Consider the following 8,564-nt stretch of genomic DNA (forward strand, 5'->3'; position numbering starts at 1 on the left):
TAGTTTTGTTTATTCCATTTATTGATATATAATGTGATCAGCATATAATTGAGGACTGTTGCTATTTTTGACAGTGCACGTAAACGCCCAGTCCCTTATCCACCGCCCCACCCCGCCCCTCTCGAGTTCATGAAAGCGAGGATGACCACTACCCCACCCACTATCGCCACAGCCATTCCCACAGCCCAGCCCTGCGGCGGAGATCTTCCCACAGACACAGCAACCATCGACATAGTCATAGCACTGACAGGGAGGATAGTTACAGATGAATAATGGACTTGATTCATTGAGTCGCGTTCTGAGAAAACTGGGCATAATGCATGTGCGTAAAGTGTCATCCCAGATTGGCCTGTGCAGTCCGCACAGGCTTATCAGGGACGACACTTTCCCCCTAAATTGGATTTTTTCTAAGAAGAGACTTCATTTAAACGAAACATGTCATAAAAGCGAAAAAGTGTCGTCCCTGATTAGCCTGTGCGGACTGCACAGGCTAATCTGGAACGACACTTTACGCACATGCAATTAAGCCCAGTTTTCTCAGAACGCGTCTCTATTGATTAATTTATCAAAATATAAGTCATTTGATGTGTTGTTGAGAGATGGAAAACTTTGTGTTGTTGGTAATGATTATTTAATATCCTTCTAGAATATTCACAGTAATAAACAAAACAAGATGTTAGTACTCCAAACTTTGTGGATTTAATATGAAAATGCATTTTGAATACTTGAGAAAACAAGTAAATGTGACTTGAATAAAGTTTGTGTTTTAATTTATAATGTAAAATCCAGAAAAATTCAGTAAATGCTTAACAAAACAAATAATAATAAATCGCCTTCAAATTGAATGTAATTGAATCATATTGTGTACCAAAAATGTTTCCATTTTCTTATTATCTCTAGTCATGCTGTTACTTGTGATTATGTCAATGGTTGTATTTGTGGAAACATCAGCTTCTAGATGCTATTTATTTATGATAATTGTTGTTTTTTTATAAAAAAAATTACGTCTGACATTTGATGATGCTTAATTCAACTGGGTGAATAACGCTTTCACAGGAAACTTGCTTATGATTTACAATACAGGTGGGGTCAGACACAGAACAAAAGTAATTTGTTTTTATAACAAGCATATTCTTCTGATATAGCACTTCTTCTAAATAGAAGAGTTTGTGTCGGCATCTAATGGTTAAGGGGGGACTGTTTAAAGGTTCTCAGCATTAGCTCTAGCACATGTTTGAAATAAGTGTTCTGCCTCGTAATGTTAAGGCAAATGTAAGATACTTTGTTTTATAATCGTTCTACAAAAGCCAAATATTGTCTTATATTACTTTTAATAGTAACAAAATAATGTAGTGAGCGGGCCATTAATCGTATCTAGAAGGACAATATAAATAATATTTGTCCACTTAGCCTGGTCGATTTTTTTGTATCTGAGAAGAATTGAAGTTTGCCGCTTCAACTGAACAAAATGACGGCCAAATTCTGTATTGCCATAATTGATAAATAAAATAAATCCATAAATCAGCAAATAAGTATAAACTGATGATAATTAAACGCATTGCCAAATTGTGCTTCTAAGAATATTGGTTGCAACTGAAACTGATTACACCATTCGAGCTTTAACAGGAGTCACACACACAAATTTAGTAAAACAACACACTTACCTCAATGACAAGTTTAATCCAATGCGTATAACAATGTAATTACAACAAGATGCACTTCCATTTTGACTGAACAAAATAGGATGATATGTAATATAAGCAATGTCTCGCGGCAGCGCTGGGCCGATCTTCTATAATTTGCCCTAGCCGCAGAATGTCCATCAGGCTCAAAACCCTCGGGCCATTACTACAGCAGAGGGCAAATCATAGAGGTCTGGCCCAGCTCTACCGTGTGTAATTGTCTGATTATCGCTGAAGTAATGTGTGAACCGTAAGCTGTGGTTTCAATTATCAGGTGAAATTTCAAAGTGACTGTAATGGTTGTCAACTTTTCTGAAAATGTTCATCACATAATCAGGGTAATTTTGTGGATTATCAGAGATAATTGTATATCTCAAGTTTCAGTTTCAAATCTTACTTTAAAGTAGTTTTTTAGAAGCTGTACTGCAATATTAGAATATGGCGGGATATAAGATAGCGAATGAAATCGAATACATTTTAAGTCACTTAAATATGTGGCACTATAAAAAGAAATTTTGTATAATATGACCATGTATGAGTAGGTATTGGTTTGAGCATAAATATTTCATCTTTGTGCTGACTTTATGTGCAATTGTTAATTGCACATGCCCTAGTAAATCGGGCTATAATTTATGTACAGTGTTTTATTAAAATGTTGACCTGTCTTCTCATTATGTATTTTTCTTTTCAATGTTTTTCATTGTAAATATTTCATGAAAAGACTAAGCATTAGGGAAATCACGATAACTTAAAAAAAAATCTAAAAACTTATTTCATGTGTACACATGAGCCTCAGCATGTGAAAATAAGTATTACCAGGTATGCCCTATGCTACCATGGTAGCTCCAGACTAGCCTGCGCAGTAGAGCAGACTTGTCAGGAGCTACCTTGTCCCTTGTAAAGTCACAAAGTCATGTAGTCCAACAAGCAGACAATATGACTCCTGTTCAGAGTTTACAGATGCAGATTTAGATCAGGAGCAACACTTTTCAAATATGTCTGAATGCCCTTTTTCGCATTCTTAAAATACATACAGTTTTTGTACCTGATCTAATCAAGCTGCACACAGGCATACTTGGGTTTAATGAATGTGTTAAAGAATTGTCCCATATTAGCCTGTGCAATCTGTAACCTGGGATGACACTTTCCGCTTTTAATAGATTTTCATTTAGAAGAAACTTTCTTTTAACGAAAAATTCCATAAAACTGTTAGGTGTTGTCTTAGATTAGCCTGTGGGTACGACATTGTCAATCTGGGACTATAGTTTCACTCGAACATTAAGCCTTTATTATAGGGTAACAAACATTTAATCCTGACCATTAAAAAGGTCTGCACAGCATGGATGAACTGGCTTTAGTTGAATCAAGTCATTTATGGTCAAATCAATTCCTTAGTTAGAAAATTCTGCAATGGTTGGATAAATCACACAACAGTTGAATAAAAAATCATTTACATTGTCAGTTGGGACATGCTATGGTTCGCATCATATTATGCTGTTAAATGCTTCAAAGTGTTACATATCTTAACTTATCCCTGTTCATGTGTATTCAACTGTAATATTTGAGGTAATGTGATGGCTTTAAGCTTTTCATATTGTTTCCTTACAATTTTTTATGGTAGAATGTGCTGAATGTTCTTCATCATCACAGAACTGTGAGTGTACATAACGTAAGGTAGATACAAATGTACCATTACATGTATTGTTCTCATTGTGTATGGTTGGATTTTTGTTTAGGAGAGACTTCCTTTAATTATTTTATATATATATACAAGCGATAAGTGTTGTACCTGAAAGACTTGTGCAGACTGTACAGTCTAAAAGTTATAATACTGTATGCACATGCATTAACCCTTTGCATGCTGGGAAATTTGTCGTCTGCTAAAATGTCTTCTGCTGAATTTCTAAAATTAGCATTTTCTTTCATTTTTTTCAAACAATACTATCAGAATAGCAAACAGTTTGGATCCAGATGAGACGCCACGTTCTGTGGCGTCTCATCTGGATCCAAACTGTTTGCACAGGCCTTCAAAATTCGGTTCCCGCACTGAAAGAGTTAAGTCAAGGAGTGCGATTCACACTGTTCTGCTTGTACTCATGTTTCTTGTATGGAAAGTTATTGTTCATTACTTTGCACTAATTCATTTCATTTAAGGCAACATATTGTCTTGAAAATACAACATGTTGAAATCTTGTATTTAATTTATTGACTGTTTTGTTTTAGGATATAGGGCTCTAAAGTGTTATGTGCAGTTTTGAATATTACGCTAATTGTAATCAACAAGGTGAAGTTTTATCGCAACAATTGCTCAAGATTCTTCATTGAAATACTTAATTCACTATATTATAACTAACAAATCATGACTTGAATCTTGCCAAAACTGTACAATATATAATATGATTATCTATGAAACTGTATTATTGAAATACTGCCCATATTTTTGACAAATTAAATTTAAAGGTGGAAATGGTTTTAAAGGGCTGCTGGCGTCTCATGATTGTGGTAATAAATGTATTGCATGCAGTGTATTAATTTTAATGAAACATTTTGTAAACAATGCAAGCTGTTTTGAAATAAAAAAGTGAACTGAATTTTGTTTGTTTGTTTTTAAATTGAAACATTGTTTTGTGGTCAATTACCATCTATTCGCAGTCCACATGAATAATTTTTTAATAAAAAGAGCATTATCTAGAGTGGTTACATTTCAACTCATCATTGATCTAAAATTGCAGATGGTAGAATAAACAATTATAGTGAGAACATTATTTCAATTTCTATTTAATCTAGCAAACATTTTCGCAATTAAAATAACTGTTATCTTTGTTATGACCCTATAGCATTTTGCATTGTTTACTTAAAAAACAGTAAACTGATCTTTGGTTTCAGAAAATGTAAGGTATGATAATTGATGAACAACAGTGGACATTGCTGAATGCAAGGATGAAGGCTGTGGTGGACTTGCCTTCACCTGCCTTGGTTGGCATTGCTGAATCCAAGGATGAAGGCCGTGGTGGAGATGCCTTCACCTGCCTTGGTTGACATTGCTGAATGCAAGGATGAAGGCTGTGGTGGACTTGCCTTCACCTGCCTTGGTTGGCATTGCTGAATCCAAGGATGAAGGCCGTGGTGGAGGTGCCTTCACCTGCCTTGGTTGACAGTGCTGAATCCAAGAGTAAAGGCTGTGGTGGAGGTGCCTTACCTGCCTTGGATGACATTGCTGAATCCAAGAGTAAAGGCTGTGGTGGACTTGCCTTCACCTGCCTTGGTTGACATTGCTGAATCCAAGGATGAACGCCGTGGTGGAGGTGCCTTCACCTGCCTTGGTTGACAGTGCTGAATCCAAGAGTAAAGGCTGTGGTGGAGGTGCCTTCACCTGCCTTGATTGACATTGCTGAAATCAAGGCAGGTGAAGGCTGTGGTGGAGGTGCTTTCACCTGCCTTGGTTGACATTGCTGAATCCAAGGGTAAAGGCCGTGGTGGAGGTGCCTTCACCTGCCTTGGTTGACATTGCTGAATCCAAGGAAGGTGAAGGCTGTGGTGGAGGATGCCTTAACCTGCCTTTGTTGACATTGCCGAATCCAAGGATGAAGGCAATGGTGGAGGTACCTTCACCTGCCTTTTTAGTTGACATTGCTGAATCCAAGGATGAAGGCCGTGGTGGAGGTGCCTTCACCTGCCTTGGTTGACATTGCTGAATGCAAGGATGAAGGCTGTGGTGGACTTGCCTTCACCTGCCTTGGTTGGCATTGCTGAATCCAAGGATGAAGGCTGTGGTAGAGGTGCCTTCACCTGCCTTGGTTGACATTGCTGAATCCAGTGATGAAGGTTGTGGTGGAAGTGCCTTCACCTGCCTTTGTTGACATTGCTGAATCATATGTTGAAGGGTGTGGTGGAAGTGCCTTCACCTGCATTGGTTGACATTGCTGAATCCAAGGATGAACGCCGTGGTGGAGGTGCCGTCACCTGCCTTGGTTGACATTGCTTAATCCAAGGGTGAAGGCCATGGTGAAGGTGCCTTCACCTGCCTTGGTTGACATTGCTTAATCCAGTGATGAAGGTTGTGGTGGAGGTGCCTTCACCTGCCTTGGTTGACATTGCTGAATCCAAGGTTGAAGGCCATGGTGGAGGTGCCTTCACCTGCCGTGGTTGACATTGCTGAATCCAAAGGGTGTGCTGAATCCAAGGGTGAATTCCAAGGTGGAGGTGCCTTCATCTGCCTTGATTGACATTACTGAATCCAAGGGTAAAGGCCCTGGCGGAGGTGCCTTTACCTGCCTTGGTTGACATTGCTGAATCCAAGGCAGGTGAAGGCCATGGTGGAGACGCCTTCACCTGCCTTGGTTGACGTTGTTGAATCCAAGGGTAAAGGCCGTGGTGGAGGTGCCTTCATTTGCCTTGGTTGACATTGCTGAATCCAAGGCAGGTAAAGGCCATGGTGGAGGTGCCTTCACCTGCCTTGGTTGACATTGATGAATCCAAGGATGAACGCCGTAGTGGAGGTGCCTTCACCTGCCTTGGTTGACATTGCTGAATCCAAGGATGAACGCCGTAGGTGGAGGTGCCTTCACCTGCCTTGGTTGACATTGCTGAATCCAAGTGTAAAGGCCGTGGTGGAGGTGCCTTCACCTGCCTTGGTTGACATTGCTGAATCCAAGGCAGGTAAAGGCCATGGTGGAGGTGCCTTCAACTGCCTTGGTTGACATTGATGAATCCAAGGATGAACGCCGTGGTGGAGGTGCCTTCACCTGCCTTGGTTGACATTGCTGAATCCAAGGGTGAAGGCCGTGGTGGTGCCTGCACCTACCTTGGTTGACATTGGTGAATCCAAGCGTGAAGACCGTGGTGGAGGTGCCTTCACCTGCCTAGGTTGGCATTGCTGAATTTAAGGGTGAAGGCCATGGTGGAGGTGCCTTCACCTGCCTTGGTTGACATTTCTGAATCCAAGGGTGAAGTTTCTTACACAGTCACTGGATTTTGACAATTTATTACTGGCGTGTTTTAAACTTCTCGAACCTTGGATTTCGTCATGAATTATACTTTAAGAATTTTTGTTTTTGCAATTATGAAACATTTTGACATGAGCTTTAATTTAAATGATTTTAGCATGATCTTTAATCAAAGAGTGTTTAAATCAGCTATAAAGATTAAACAGAAGCTAAAATGAAGTATTTGAACATTAGCTATAATGAAACAGTAATTATTTCTTATGTAGAAAGCTATCAAGTCCTCTTTCTGACAGATGCTAACTCTTTAATATACCAGTTTCAGTTTATTTGCAGAATCAGCAAATGCATCCCTTTGGTCACATACTAAACAACATAAAGATGACCACACAAATAAAGTACTAAACAAAAAGTATTTCACATAAATAGATAATTCAATCAATACGTGAATAAATAATTGGTTTTCAACATATACAAAAAAAAAACAAAGTAGCTAGCTAGAAAGCTAATCTTTTTTTTTAATATAGCATCAGTATCAATTTGGAAATATTTCTAAATTTTCTAGAGCTAGTACTGGACGTCATATATGTTAACTTGTTGACAGTATAAAACAATTAGTTAAAAAAATACTTATTTCTCAAGTCTTGATAAAGTGTACATATACATAAGAAGTGATATTCTGATTCAACCATGTTATCGTTACTCAGTTTGCATTTCCTGATTGCTCTAGCAATGTTATTGTATCTACCAGTTTCAATTTCTAATGAATGAGGGCTTAGTCTAAATCTTGTTAGAGCTTTTTTCAATTGTGTAATCCCTTTTTAATTTAGCATAATAATATAATTTACTTTGCTAATTTATCATATACCATGATTGGACGTATTGATCTCGAAGTCGTTGAGTTTTGGATAATGGTCTGTTATGTGAACATGTTCATGCAATAAATAACTAAAGCCTTAATTGTCAATTAGGTCTTTGATAGCTTTCGTCCAGCTTAGTTTTACATTAGTGTTAGCAAACGTGTTATCTGTGATATTCTTATCGTACATAGATCGTGTGAGTTTGGTGAATTTATAATTTTACACCAGAATTTAAGAGACCTCTCTTAACATATAATAGAAAATGGAAAACGTCCTAGTTTGCCAAAGATGGCTGCATTTGATGTCTGTTGGTGGACACAATATATGTATTTACACAATTTGAGATGTATTTTGTCAACCTCATTGTTTTTATAGATCCCCCAAACTTCAGAATCGTATGTAAATATAGGTACAACTAGAGTGTCAAAAAGTAACAATTTTGTTTTAACATGGAGTTTTACTCAACTAAATATAGACAGAAGGTGATTATATGCATTTAAGGCTTGCTCATTCAGGGTTTTAACAGCGTCATTGAACAAACCATTATAATTGAATTTGATACCAAGGTAAGAAAATTTGTCAACAGTTTCAATGACTTCATTATTCAATGACCATACACAATTATTTTTAGTTTACTTTTTTTTAAACATACATACTTTAGTCTTTTTAACATTTATTTTTAGCCCCATTTTTGACAGAAAGCATATATACAATTCAACTGGGTTGGTAAGCTATAAAGATCTGTTGTAAATAACGCTATATCATCAGCAAACAATAACATATTCAATGATAGTCTATTTATATCCTGACGAGTGAGCTTCTCAAAATCTAAACTATGTGAATTTTAAACAGAATAAAAAGGAGAGGAGAAAGAGGCTCTCCTTGTTTGACCCCTTATGAAATATAAAAAAATTGCGAGACAGAATTGTTATCAGTATCTTTAACAGGGGATATGACATTTTGATTGCTTGACTAAATCATATTTAGCATCTAACAACTTTACCAGCAACAAGCTGAAAGCTGAGTCTAAGCAGGCCATGTGATCTTCAAAAAAATATGTTAAACAAGAAAACCAAAAA

General features: G+C 37.5%; 1 protein-coding gene across 2 annotated transcripts in view; it reads left to right on the forward strand.

Moving 5' to 3' along the window:
• The window catches only part of LOC127865212 (serine/arginine repetitive matrix protein 2-like), a 77,431-nt gene extending 73,158 nt beyond the window's left edge, over positions 1-4,273 (forward strand). For both annotated transcript variants that reach the window (XM_052405208.1, XM_052405209.1), the window contains exon 13: positions 75-4,273. The gene's annotated coding sequence lies outside the window, so the exon portion shown is untranslated. The remainder of the gene's footprint in view (positions 1-74) is intronic.
• The last annotated feature ends 4,291 nt before the right edge of the window (positions 4,274-8,564 follow it).

This window comes from Dreissena polymorpha, chromosome 1 (genome assembly GCF_020536995.1).
Source record: "Dreissena polymorpha isolate Duluth1 chromosome 1, UMN_Dpol_1.0, whole genome shotgun sequence".
Taxonomy (NCBI): Eukaryota; Metazoa; Mollusca; class Bivalvia; order Myida; family Dreissenidae; genus Dreissena; species Dreissena polymorpha.